The following is a 14,962-nucleotide window of genomic DNA, read 5'->3' as shown; positions in this document are numbered from 1 at the left end:
ATGTCAATACTACCCAAATCAATCGACACATTCAATGCAATCCCTATCAAAATAACACCAGCATTCCTCACAGAACTAAACAAACAAAACAACCCTAATAATTTGAGGGAGCAGAAAAGAACCCCACACAGGTTCGGCCAAAGTCGATGTTGAAAAAGAAAAACAAAGCTGAGACATATAAAATCTGGACTTTATGGTGTATCAGAAACCGCAATCATCAAGACAGTAGGTAACGGGCACAAAAACGGACACAGACATCAATGGAACGGAATGGGGAACCCATAAATGGACCCTCAAACATATGGCCGAGTAATCTTTGATAACACTGGAAAGAATATCCAATGGAAAAACAAAAGTATCTTCAGCAAATGATACTGAGAAAACTAAACTGTAGATAAAGATTGGACCTGACTAGGTTCATTAAACCCACACACACCCACACACACCCCACGACACACATGCACACACACAACCTCAGAAAATGCTTGAAAGATATAAATGTAAGAAAGGGACCATCAAAATCCTAGAGGAGAAAAAAGGCAATCTACCTCCTTGATCCTGGCCACAACAACTTCTTGCTTGTCATGTCTCCAAAGCAAGGGCAATAAAAACCAAAATGAACTATTGGGACCTCAAGATAAAAAGCTTCTGCACAGCAGAGGACACAATCAGCAAAACTAAAAGGCCACTGAATGAAATGGGAGAAGATATTTGCAGGTGACATATCAGATAAAGGGTTAGTATCCAAAATCTATAAAAAATTATCACACTCAACACCCAAAAAACAAATAATCCGGTGAAGAAATGGGCAAAAGACGTGAACAGACACTTTAAGAAAGATGATATCCAGATTGGTCACACGTGAAAAGATGCTCAATCTCACTTGTCATCACTGAAATACAAATCGAAACCACAATGAGATATCCCTCACTCCTATCAGAATGGCATGAAATTAACGATCTCCGAAAAAGACAGATGTTGGCAAGGATGCAGAGAAAGGGAACGCTTTTGAAATGCTGGTGGGAATGGAAAGTGATGTAGACACTCTGGAAATAGTATGGAGATTTGTCAGAAAAACTAAAAATAGAACTACACCGCCCCAGCAATTGCACTACTACGTATTTATCCAAAGGATACACTAACGCTGAGTCCAAGTGGAACATGCACTGCAATGTTTATAGCAACATTATCAACAATAACTAAATTATGCAAAAGCCGCAAATGACCATTGACAGATGAATGGATAAAGAAGATGCGGTATGTTCATACAATGGAATATTACTCCGTGGTAAAAAATAAATAAATCTTGCTATTTGAAACAACATGATGGAACCGTGAAACTTGATTATGCTAAGCAAAATATGTTAGAGTAAGAAACACATCATAGGATGATTTCTCTCATCTTGAATTTAATTACAACTGATGAACGTAGTGAAAGGAAAGCAAAAATAAGATACAAACAGAGAGGGAGTCAAACAATAAGAGACTGTGAAATACAGAGAAGAAACTCAGGGTTCCAGGGGGGTTACTGAATAGGGGTATGGGCTAAATGGGTGATGGGCATTACGGGCGCACTTGGGATGAGTATTGGGTATATTTTGTACTTGATGGATCACTAAATTCTACTGCTGAAACTGTATTCCACTATAAAGTAACTAACTTGGGCTTAAATTAAAAAAAAAAAAGAATATTAAAAAGAAGTAAAGAAATGTACTACCAGTCAAAAGAAAAGAATATTTAAATCGGGCTCTTTGAGTGGAAATCTAGGACTAAAAGTGTTACAGACAAGAAAGGATCAGAGAAAACATCAAGAAACAATGGCAAAACAACTAGTAGAATGGCACTCAATATATACCTATTAATAATCACTCTAAATGTACATGGACTAAATGCTCCAATCATAAGACATTGGATAGGAGACGAATGACAAAACGAAACAACCGAAACAAACAAACATAAACAACACCTATTTAGATGCTGCCTACAAAAGCCTTATTTGGACTTAAGTCACCTGCAGATTAAAGTGAGGGAATGAAGAAACATTTATTATGCCAATAATGTCAAAAGAAAGCCAGTAGCAATACTTATATCAGGCAAAATAACCTTTAAAACCGAGACTCTATTTTGGTACCCCTTGGGTAAATACCTAATAGTGACATTGCATGCACCCAGTATTTATAGCAGCGTATCAACTGTAGCCAAATTATAGAGAAAGCCCAAGTATCCATCAACTGATGAAGGTTTAAAGAAGTTGTGGTGTGTGTGTGGGTGTGTGTGTGTGTCTGTGTATGTATGTATACGCATATATACATATGTACATATGTGTACGTTCATATATACAAACATATGTATATACAATGAAATATAACTCAACTTCAAGAAGAATGAAATCTTGCCATTTGCAATGATGTGGATGGAGCTAGAATGTATTATGCTAAGTGAAATAAGTCAATCAGAGAAAGAACAAATATATGATTTCACTCATGTGGTAATTGAAGAAACAAAACAGATTGAAAACATGGGAAGGGGGCAGGAAAAGAGAAAGAGTGTAACAAACCACAGACTCTCTTAATGTTAGAGAAAAAAAAAAAAATAACGAAGGTTGAATGAAGGTGAAAATGGGATCAGCAACAGGGCTAGAATGTGGGATGATTATTAAGAGATAGCACTTGTTGTGATGAGCACTGGGTATTGTATGTCAGGGATGAATCACCAAATTCTGCTCCGAAATCCGAGAATGCACTGTATGTCAACTATGACTTAAATTTAAAAGAAAGAAGAGAAAGAAAGAAAGAAAGAAAGAAAGAAAGAAATAAAGAAAGAAAGAAAGAAAGCTATAACAAGAGATGAAGACGGACGCTATCTCATACTAAGGGGACAATGAAACAAGAAGGTCCAATGATTATAAATTTTGATGCAAGCCCAACATGCGATCGAACCAATAATATAAACTATATTAACAAACAAACATAAAGAACTCATTTATAATATGAACTAATAGTAGAGGACTTTAACACCTCACTTACATCAATGGACATCAATCTGTAAACAGAAAATCAACAAGGAAACAATGGCTTTGAATGACACACTGGACCAGATGGGTTTAACAGATATATTTAGAACACTCCATACCAAAATGGCAGAGTACATATTCTTTTCAAGCGCACATGGGACATTCTCCAGAATTGATCATATTCTAGGTCACATATTAGAAGAAGAACAGCAGAAGAAAGGAAGTAATAGAGATTCAGACAGAAATAAGGGATTTTAAACCAAAACACACTAGACAAAATCAATGAAACCAGGGGCGGTTTTTGGAAAACATAATCAACTGAAAACTTCTAGGCAGTACTTTTCAGTAAGAAGAGTGAAAGGACTCCAATAATAAAATCACAATAAGAAAGGAAAATAACAGTCCACACCACATAAATACTGTTAGAAGTTAATATAAAAAAACTGATATGCAACAAATGGACAATCTGAGAAGAAATGGATAAATTCCTAGAAACACACAAACTACCAAAACTGAAACAGGAAGATACATAAAATCTGAAAACAGAAAGAAATCAAATCAGTAATAAAAAAAATCTCCCCCCAACACAAGAGTTCTGGGCCAGATGGTTTAACTGAATGAATTCTACCATCCATTTAAGAAAGAGGTAATATGTATTCTCCTCAAATTATTACGAAAAATAAAAAAGAAGGAAAACTTATAAATTCATCTAATGAGGCCATCATTACCCTGATACCAAAATGAAATGAAGCTTCCACTAAAACCGAAAACTGGCGGGGCGCCTGTGTGCCTCGGGGTGTTTACTGTCCAACTCTTAATTTCGGAATAGGACATTATCTTGCTGTGCGTGGGTTCGAGTCCCATGTTGGACCCTGCCATGACAGTGTGGGACATGGCCAGGATTCTCTCTCTCCCTGTCTCTCTGCCCCTCCCTCACTTTTATGTACTCTATCTAAGGAAAGAAATAAGCATTTAAAAAAATGTTTAAAAAATTTTTAAATAACACTGCAGCCCAATCGCCTGATGGCTATGTATGACGAAATTCTCATTAAAATACCTTCAAATTAAAGTCAACAATACATTAATAGAATCATTTACCATAATCAAGTGGGATATATTCCTGGGCTGCAAGGGTGGTTCCACATTCACAGATCAATCAACATGATGCACCACAGTAATAGAAGAAAGGATAAGAACAATATGATGCTTTCAACAGATGCAGGAAAACCATTTGACAAAATGTCACATCCATTCATGATAAAAACCCTCAGCAAAGTACATTGAGACTCAACCTACCTGCACATAATAAAGGACATCTAGGAAAAAACCCAAACTCATATCATGCCTCATGGGAAAAATTTGAAATTTTTTCCTCAAGGTCAGGGACAAAACCAGGGGATGACACGTCTCACACTGGTTTTTCCACATAAGTACGGGAAACCCAACCACAGCACCTCAACAACAAAAAGAAATAAGAGGCATCCAAATCGGCAAGGAAGAAGTAGCGCTTTCACTATTTGGAACTGACATGATATGTTCTATAAAAAACATGAAAGATTCCCTTAAAAATTGCTAGAATTGATATATGAATTCCACAAGTCACAATATACAGAAATCAAGGAACATAGATGTATTGAATTTCTAACACAAATCATGAATTAACACAGAGAGAAAGGAAGGGATCCATCCCATTGACAGGCTCACAAATACCACAAGAAACCAGGAATAAACCTAACCAAAGAGGTGAAAGACCTGTACTATAAAGGCGATGAAACACTGATGAAATAAATGGAAGAGGACACAAAGAAAGGGACATACATTTCATGTTCATGGATGGGAAGCACAAAATACTGTTAAAATGTCTACACTCCTCAAAACAATCTACACATATAATGAAATCCCTATCACACTAACAAAAACATTTGTCACAGAACAAGAACAAATAATCTCAAAATTTGTATGGAATAACAAAAGTCCCCAAACAGCCAAAACAAACTTGAAGAAGAAAAGCAAAGCTGGAGACATCACTATTCCAGTCTCTGGTAATTACAATAGCTGTACTGAATCAGAACGAGTATGGGTAATGACAAAAACAACAACAAAAAAACTCAGAGGCATTGACAATAGGAACGCAGAAATGAACTCGACACCTATATGTCAATTAATGTCTCACATAGCAGGAAAAGAACATCCAATGGAAAAAAAGATAGTCTTGGGACACAGGGGTGGCTCAGTCAACAAAGAGTGTGATTTTTAATTCAGCTCAGGTTATGATCTCAGGGCAGTGCAGAGCATGCATGGGATTCTCTGTCTCCATTTCTCTCTGCCCCTCTTCTGCATGCTCTCTCTCTCTCTCAAAAATAAGTAAATAAACTTTAAAAAAGGCTCCTCAACATAGGGTTTTGGAAAAACTGGACAGCATCCTGCAAAACAAAACAAAAACAACAATGGACCACTTTCTTACAACATACACAAAAATAAATCCAACATGGACAAAGACCTATATGTGAAACCGGAAATCATAAAAATCCCAGAGGATAACACGGGTAGTATCTTATTTGACATTGCCTGTGCAAATGTCTTTGTAGATATATCTCTAGAGGTAAGGGAAACACAAGCAAAAATAATGAGACTTCATAAAAATTAAAACCTTCCGTCACCTAGGAAATAATCAACAAAACTAAAACACCTACAGAATGATATTTGCAAACGACATCAGATAAAGGGTTAGTGCCCAAAATGTATACAGTTATACATCACCCAAACAATGAGAAATCTGATTAAAAATGGGCAGAAGACACGAATGGACATTTCCCGAAGGAAGACATATACCTGGCCAAGAGACACATGAAAAAAACTCAACAATACTGATCTTCAGGGAAATACAATTCAAAAGTACAATGAGATAACACATCACATCTGTCACAGTGACGAAAATCAATGAAGGATGACACAGCAGGTGTTGCCAAGGATGTGGGGAAAGAATAAGCCTCTTGCACTGTGGGTAGGAATGCAAACTGGTGCAGCCACTCTGGAAAACCACATGGAGATGTCAAAAAACACAACAAAACTGGAAATAGAAGTCCTTACAATCCAGCAACTTCACTACAAGGTATTTCCACAAAGAATACAAAATCTTCAAAGGGATACATGCACCGTGATGTTTACAGCAGCATTTTCTACAACAGCCAAATGACAGAAACTATCCAAGCACCCATCAACGGATGAATAAATGGAGATGTGGTCTATGGAATGTAATATTATTAGGCCGTAAAAACATGAAATCTTGTCATTTGCCATGAGCTTGATGGAGCGAGAGAATGTTATCCTGGGTGAAATACGCCTTTCAGACAAAGACAAATACCCAATGATTTCACTAACACATGGAAATAAAACAAAACAAGCGGGGGGGGGGGGCAGTGACAAACAGACTCTAACTAGGAAACAAACTGAGGGCTTCCAGAGCAAGGTGGGAATGGTGAAACAGCTGCTGGGAATTAAGAAGTGCACCAGGATTAGCACCGATGAAGTGTGGAAGGGTTGCTCTATATTTACACCTGAAACTAACATTTACACTGTATCTTCACTCACTTGCAATATAAATTAAAGATAACGTACTTATATTTGACAGTTATCTACCAGGTTTTCTGTAGTTTGCAATCACTTAATTAGGTTGGAAAAATAACCATGAAACTTTTTAAAAACCATGTATGATGTGGGGGACAGTTTGTGCCCTTACCTCGGTCACTGGTTCTAGCAGGACTCGGAAAGTGGGTCCCAGCTCATTCTTCTAGGAGTTCCCAAGACGAGCATTTCATGTATTCATGTCCTAACGGAATGCAGCTCCTGTTCTTCTGAATTTCTGTCAGGGTTTCTTCCCGGAAACAAGCCTGAATCTGGAACAAACCATCGACTGCATCGATGAGGTGATGTCGTGGGACTCCGCAATCCACAAGACCTTTAGTAAAATATGTCTTGTTCAAATACTGTCCAGGAAGGGGAGGAATGAAACACGGGAACAGCCCAGAAAATGCAAGGGCCTGTGCATCTCAGCAACCAGCTTGCCCAGGGAAGCCACCCAGCGCCCATTCCTCAGCACTCAGTACAATAAGACAAATTCTCTCTGGCGACTCAGGAGATGCCAAGTTGCTACAAAGCTCCCAAGATCTCCCCTGGGGTGGGCGGCACAACCTGCTGGAAATGCAGCTCTGCTCTCTGTACTCAGGCAGCGGCAGAGGCCCTGAGTACTCTGGGAGCAATCAAAGCCCTTCCTGCTCTCAGGTGCCCTGGGTCAGAAAAGCCGAAGGTGCGCCTTCTGCTGGCCATCACTGCCTGGGCAGAGGAACCCGCCTCTCCGGGTCTGTGGTGCTCGAGCTCTCTCTGTTGGCCATCATGGGAATTTTTGCAATGTGCAAGGCCCTGGTCACTCAGCTGAGACACTGAAGGTGCCTGGGCAACTAAACCTGTTCTCCACATTGGGAAAGGTTTTAATGACAGGGCCTGGGACACAAAATCTTTTCCTTCTCTTTCTTGTGAGTGAAGAATGAAACCGAATTTATTAACGTCACGACATCATTTGTAATGTATGAAGCAATATTCACAGAAAAATAGACCACCGATTTGCACATGCTGAACAAGAGGTGATTTTGTTTACCACCAAAATACTTAGGTTAGATAAAGAATGGACACCTTTGAGAGAGATACCGGCGTCCAGCTATGGAGTGAATGAGTCCTAGGGATACAAGGGACAGCCAATGGAATGGAGTCAATCCTGTAACAATATTGTTGCATGCTTTCACAGGATAGCTACACTTGTGGTGGAGTACAACATAATGTATAGACATATGGAATGACTACAATGTATGCCTAAAACTCATACAACAAATGTGTGAACAATATTTCAATTAAAAATAGACATCCTTTACACTATCTTTAATTTCTCCTTCTTTGCCAATAAACTATCATTCCTGGGGCGCTTGGGTGGCTTAGTCGGTTAAGCGTCCGACTTTGACGCAAGTCGTGATCTTGCAGTCCATGAGTTTGAGCCCCGCGTCAGGGTCTGTCCTGAGAGCTCAGAGCCTCGAGCCTGCCTCAGATTCAGTATCTCCCACTCTCCCCCCCTCCCCAGCTCGGGCTCTCTCAAAAAAGAAAAAAGAAACATTAAAAATGAAAAATCATTCCTAATTTAGAATCTGTGAAATTCCATTTATACCAGATTCTCTAACATCACCATCTTGATGTTGAGAGCTTATCTGAAAAGTCACTAGTAATATCTTTGATGACACATATGTGACAAGGTCAGAATGCAACTTACAGGGAGCTACACATCTGTTGTGAATTTACAGTATGTATCCTTGGCTAATATTTCCAATGAAATGTGCTTTAGGGATACAGATGGATGAAATAATGTCCATCAGTCATATAGGTCAATTTCCTATAGGACCATTATGCCTTCAATTACTAATTGCCATCTCTTCAGAATTAAAAGAAAGCTGGGACAAGAAAATGTCTTTGAATTTGATGTAAGAGAAGACTAGAGTGTTTTATCGTGTTCACCTACCTTCTGGAATCCTCATATTAGTTGTGGACAGGAGGATAGCAACCCACGCTTGGGATGCACACCGCTAGTCCCAGAGGGAGGATATGGACCTTATTGTCAATTTTTTTAAATCAATATCAGCAGTCCACCTCTGCCAGGTACAGACTTCAGGACCTGGGGGCAACACGATGCCTGATGCCTGGGTTCAGAACTTGAGGAAGACCAGCTGGTGGGGCGGGGGGAAATCCAACAGGGCCTGGGGCAGTGAGAGAGATGGCCCCGAGGCACCTCCCCACAGGGCAGACTTGGAGTATACCTGCCAAAGAGCAGCACAATCTCCCTCAAGACATCCCTCTCCATGACAGATCATGAGGCTGAGCCTCACAATTCCAGAAGAAATGAGGGATACCCATCTGTTCAATTCCAATGGCTTCTGCAGAGCTTGGACCCAGGGATGTTGGAGTCTTGGGGTCATGGAACCTGGTACCCAGATTCAATCCCTTTCATCCCCAGAGCACTCAGAGCCACCTCATACATCCCCTCTCCCCTGATGCATCTAACGCCATCCACATACCTCGAGCAGGTGTCTACCTTCCTCTTTGTACTTCCTCTTTGTCACTGTTTCTCTATAACCACATCTCTCTACGTTTCTTCCTTTCAGTCTTTAGGGAGTGGTGTAACATATGGTGCTAACCTTTATTCTTATACATGTGAATATCCAATTTTCCCAGCACCAGTTATTCAAGAGACTATCACTACGTCATTTCCAAAGCACGACTGCAGCTGCACGAGAGGATTCCTGAGGCATATTCCCAAGTTGTCTCCAAAACATTTGTCTTGGAATTGGAATCCCAAACACTTATCCTGACTGCCAGACCCTCACTGGGAGACACCATTCACCCCTCAGGATGACACTGCAACTCTGTGAATCGATGCTGGAGCCTCCTGGACCTAACACTAACCGAAACCGTAACCCAAACCATATCCCTCAATCTACACTTAACCCTATCTCTAACCCTAACCCTGTACTTCACCTGAAACTTCGCATGGGCCCTCAATCAGCCCTCTAGGAAGATCATGTAACTGGAGTCGCTTCAGCCCTTGGTGACTTCCAGGACTCGAACGCCTAACCCTATCTTGAGGCGTCTCATCTCCCTGTGGAATAAATTTCAAGTCTGACAACAGTACACACATGAGATCGACAATCAGTGCAAAAATACTCGGCATGGAACATGGAAATTCACCATGTCATTTGCAAAGCACGACTGCAGCTGCATGAGAGGATTCCTGAGGCCTACGTGTAGGGTGGCCAAAACATTTTTCTGGCCTTGGAACCCAAAGCCTAATGCTGACCGGCACCTTCCTTTGTGTAGTGAGCTCAACCCTTCAGGGAGACAACTGGTCTACTGTGGGTTCAGTGCCTGGAGTCTCCTGGGACCTATCCCAAACCCTATCCATGACCCAAACCATAACCCTCACCCTACACCTAACCCTATCTAGCACACTAACTCTATAGCGGACTCACAGCCACACATTTTCCCTCACTTCACTTCCATGGAATTAACAACACTGGTGTCGCTTCAGCCCTGGCAACTTCCCTGGACCCAATCCTAAACCCAGCTAAGCCTCTCTTCCCATGGGGTGCCAATTCCAAAGTCTGACAATACCACGCAGATGGGTTCAAGAATCGGTGCAGAAATACTCGGTATGGAGCGTGTAACATCACCATGTCGTTTCCAAAGCGCGACTGCATCTGCACAAGAGGATTCCTGAGGCCTACCCGAGAGGATGGCCCATACATTCAACTGGGCCTTTGAACCCAAAGACAAATCCTTACCAGCACCCTCCCTTGTGTCCCCCACTAAGCCCTTTGGGGAGACAAAGGCTCTGCTGTGGTGTCAGTGCCTGGAGCCTCCTGGGACTTAACACTAACCCTAAACATAACCCTAATCGTAACACTCACCCTACACTTAACCCATTCTCTAAAACTAACCATACACTTGATGCGCACCCTCCCATGTGCCCTCATTTCAGCCCTTGAGGGAGATCACAAAACTGGAGTCGCTTGAGCCGGCCTATTTCCCTGGACCGAATCCTAACCCTAGCTAAGAATCTCTCACCATGGAGACCCAATTCCAAAGTCTGGCAACAGCCCACTCAAGGGTTCAAGAATCGGTGCAGAAATACTCGGCATGGAACGTGGAACATCAGTATGTCATTTTCTAAGGGTGACTGAAGCTTCAAGAGAGGTTTACCAAGGCCTAACCCGAAGGGTGGCCCATATATATGATGTGGCCTAAATCCAAAAGTCTAATCAGTGACCGTTATCCTCCCTTAGAGTCTTCCACTCAGCCCTTCGGGGAAACATCTGTACTACCTTGGGTTCAGTGTCTGGAGGCTCCTGAGACCTAAACCTAACAGAAACTCTAACCAGAACCCTCAGGCGAACCCAAACCCTATCTCGAACTCTAACCCTATACTCGAAGCGGCACCGTCACATGGGCCGCTCCACTTCAGCCCTCCAGGAAGGTCATGAGACTGGTCTTCAACACTGGTGATGTCCCTGGATTGAACCCTAACCCTAGCTAAGGCTCTCACCCCATGGGTACCCAATACCAAAGTATGACAACCCCACGTGCCTAGGGGCCTGAAGCGTGCAGGATCACCTGGCATGAGAACCTGAACATCACTATCTTGTTTCCAAGCCCACTGTGTAAGCTGCCCCTGAGAATTCCTGAGGCCTACCCGACCAGTGGCCCATACAGTTGTCTGGACACTGAAACCAAAAATTAATCCTGACAAGCACGATCCACTGTGCCCTTCATCCAGCCCTTCAGGAGACAACTGCATTGCTGTGCGGTCAGTGCTTGGATCCCCCTGGGAACTAACCCTAACCCTAACACTAGCCAGGATTTCAACAGATCCCTAACCCTATCTCAATTCAAAGCCTACTCATGACCTGCACCTTCGCATGGGCCCTCATTTTCAACCTCTATGGAGATCACTAAGACTGGATTCGCGTGCACAGTGTGAGTCGACTCAATCGAACCCTAAATTTAGGCTAAGTTCTCTCCCCATGGGACCGCGATACGAACCAAAGTGCTGAAAACCCACCACGTGTCTGGGTGCATGAAGCGGTTACAGAATCACTCGGCAAAAAACCTGGAACATCACCATGTCCTTTCAAAGGCCTGGCTGCAGCTGCCCAAGAGGATTCCTGAGGCCTCCCTGAAGGGTGACCCATACATTTGTCTGGCCTTGGAACTCAAAGACTAATCGTGACCGGCATCCTCCCTTGTGTACTCCACTCAGCCCTTCGGGGAGACAGTGGCTCTGATGTGGGGTCAGTGCCTGGAGTCTCCTGGGACACACCCTAACCCTAACCGTAATCCTAACCCTAGCACCTCAACCTGCTCCTAACCCTATCTATCACACTAACTCTACAGCAGGCCCACAGCTGTGCATGTGCCGTCACCTCAGTCCTCCATGGAATTCATGATACTGGTGTCGCCTCAGCCCTGTCGATGTCCCTGGTCCGAACCCTAACCGTAGCTATGGCTCTCTCCCCATGGGACCCAACTCCAAAGTCTGACTACAACACGCACACGGGTTCGAAAATAGGTGCAGAAACACTTGGCATGGAACCTGAAACATCACCATGTGATTTCCAAAGCATGAGTGTGTCTACAAGAGAGTATTTCTGAGGCCTACCTGAAGAACGTCCCATACAGCTGTCTGGTCTTGGAACCCAAAGACTAATCCTGACTGGTACCCTCCCTTGTGTACTCCACTCAGCCCTTCGTGGAGACACGTGCACTGTTGGGGTTTCAGTGGTTGGAGCATCCTGCATCCTAAGTCTAACCCTAACCTTAACCCTAACCATAACCCTCAACCTACACCTAACCCTGTCTCATTAAAAAGGACAACATCAGAATCAGAGGGCTCCCAGAAGATGAAGAGAGAGACAAAGGGGTAGAAGTGTTAAGTCAGCAAATCATAGCGGATATATTTTTTTTTTTTACCTAGGAAAAGGCACAGACATTAAAGTCCAGGAAGCACAGAGGACTCCCATAAGATTCCACAAAAACCCACCAGTAAAAGGAATATCATATTCAAATTCACAAAATACTCAGGCAAGGAAAGAATCATGAATGCAGCAAGGGAAAAAAGTCCTTAACCAACAAGGGAAGACAACAAAGATCAGGTTTGCAGCAGACCTACCCACAGAGGCTTGGCAGGCCAGAAAGGAGTGGCAAGATATACTCAATGTGCTGAATCAGAAAACTATGCAGCCAAGAATTCCTTACCCAGCAAGTCTGTCATTCAAAATAGAGGGACAGATTAAAAGTTTCCCAGACAAATAAAACTTAAAGGAGTTCGTGACCACTAAGCAATTCCTCAAGGAATTTTCAGGGGGGCTCCCTGAGGGGAGAAAAGATAAAAAAAAAAAGAATAAACAACACCAAAAGTACCAAAGACTGGATAGCACAAACAAATACCACCACAAAATCCAACGCTACAAGACACATAATGGCAATAATCTCATATCTGTGAGTACTCACTCTAAACGTCAATGGCATAGATGCTCCAATCAAAAGACACAAGGTAACAGGGTGGGGAAAAAAACAAGATCCATCTATATGCTGTTTACAAGAGACCCATATTAGACCTAAACTCACCTTCAGATTGAAAGTAAGGGGCTGCAGAACCATCTATCATGTTAATGATAGCCAAAGAAAGATGGAGTAGCCTTACTCATATCAGACAATCTAGACTTCAAAATAAAGACTGTAACAAGAGATGAATAAGTGTGTTGTATCTTAATTGAGGGGGTCTACCCACCAAGAAGACTTAACAATTGTAAACATTTATGCTCCCAATGTGAAAGCACCCAAAGATATAAATCAATTAATCACAAATATAAAGAATCTCATTGATAATAAAACCATAATAGTATGGGACTTCAACACCCCATTATGACAACAGAAAGATCATTTAAACAGAAAATCAACAAACAAACAATGGATTTGACTGAGACACTGGACCAGATGGACTTAACAGTTATATTCAGAACATTTCATCCTAAAGCAGCAGAATGTACATTCTTCTCCAGGACACATGGAACGTCTGCAGAATAGATACTATACTGGAAAACAAATCAGCCCTCAACAAGTACAAAAAGTTCGAGTCATACCGTGCATATTATCAGACCACAATGCTATAAAACTCAAAATCAACCACAAGAAAAAATTTGGAAAGATAACAAACACTTGGAGACTAAAGAACATACTACTAAAGAATGAATGGTGGAATACAAGCTGGTGCAGCCACTCTGTAAACAGTATGGAGTTTCCTCAAAAAGTCTAAAAACAGAACTACCCTACGACCCAACAATTGCACTGCTAGGCATTTATCGAAGGGATACAGGTGTGCTGTTTTGAAGGGACACATGCACCACGCCCATGATTATAGCAGCACTATCAACAATAGCCAAAGTATGGAAAGAGCCCGAATGTCCACCAATGGAAGAATGGATAAAGAAGTTATGTGTGTGTGTGTGTGTGTGTGTGTGTGTGTGTGTATACACACTATAGTGTATATATATATATATACTGAGTACAGTATATGTATATACAGTGATACGTAGTAAGTGAAATATATAATATATATATATATATATATATATATACACATATATACTCAAAAAGACTGAAATCTTGCCATTTGCAACTACGTGGTTAGAACTGTAGGGTATTATGTTAAGTGAAATTAGAGAAAGACAAAAATCATATGACTTCACTCACATGAGGACTTTAAGAGACAAAACATATGAACATAAGGGAAGGGAAACAAAAATAAAATAAAAACAGTGAGGGGGACAAAACAGAATGGACTCATAACTATGTAGGACAGACAGAGTGTTACTGGACGGGATGTGGGAGGGGGTTGGGCTAAATGGGTAAGGGGCATTAAGGAATATTCTCATGAAATCATTGTTGCACTATATGCTAACTAAGTTGGATGTAAATTTTAAAACATAAAAAATAAAATAAAAAAAAGGAATGAATGGGTGAACCAAGAAGTTAAAGAGAAAATTAAAAAATACATGGAAGCCAACGAAGCGGATAACACCACACCCCTAAGCCTCTGGGATTCAGCAAAGGTAGTCATAAGAGGAAGTTTATAGCAATCCAGGCCTTCCAAAAGAGGTAAGAAGGTCTCAGATACACAGCCCAACTTTACTACCTTAAAGAGCTGGAAAAAGAACAACAAATAAAACCAAAACCAGCAGAAGACAAGAAATGATAAAGATTACAGCAAAAATCAATGCTATCGAAACTGAAAACAAAAACAAAAACACACACAGAAAAACAACAACAAAAACAAAAGAAATAACCCCCGTCCACCCA

The 14,962-nt window shown here is 41.5% G+C and overlaps 1 long non-coding RNA gene across 2 annotated transcripts in view; it reads right to left on the bottom strand.

The window, feature by feature from the left end:
* The window catches only part of LOC113596958 (uncharacterized), a 50,362-nt gene that overhangs the window by 23,805 nt on the left and 11,595 nt on the right, over positions 1 to 14,962 (bottom strand). For both annotated transcript variants that reach the window (XR_008293316.1, XR_008293315.1), the window contains one exon: positions 6,753 to 6,909. This is a non-coding gene — a long non-coding RNA (uncharacterized LOC113596958). The remainder of the gene's footprint in view (positions 1 to 6,752; positions 6,910 to 14,962) is intronic.

This window comes from Acinonyx jubatus, chromosome E4, assembly GCF_027475565.1.
Source record: "Acinonyx jubatus isolate Ajub_Pintada_27869175 chromosome E4, VMU_Ajub_asm_v1.0, whole genome shotgun sequence".
Lineage (NCBI taxonomy): Eukaryota > Metazoa > Chordata > Mammalia > Carnivora > Felidae > Acinonyx > Acinonyx jubatus.
The sequence above is the reverse complement of the archived record's forward strand: the minus strand, read 5'-3'. Positions and strand labels throughout refer to the sequence as shown.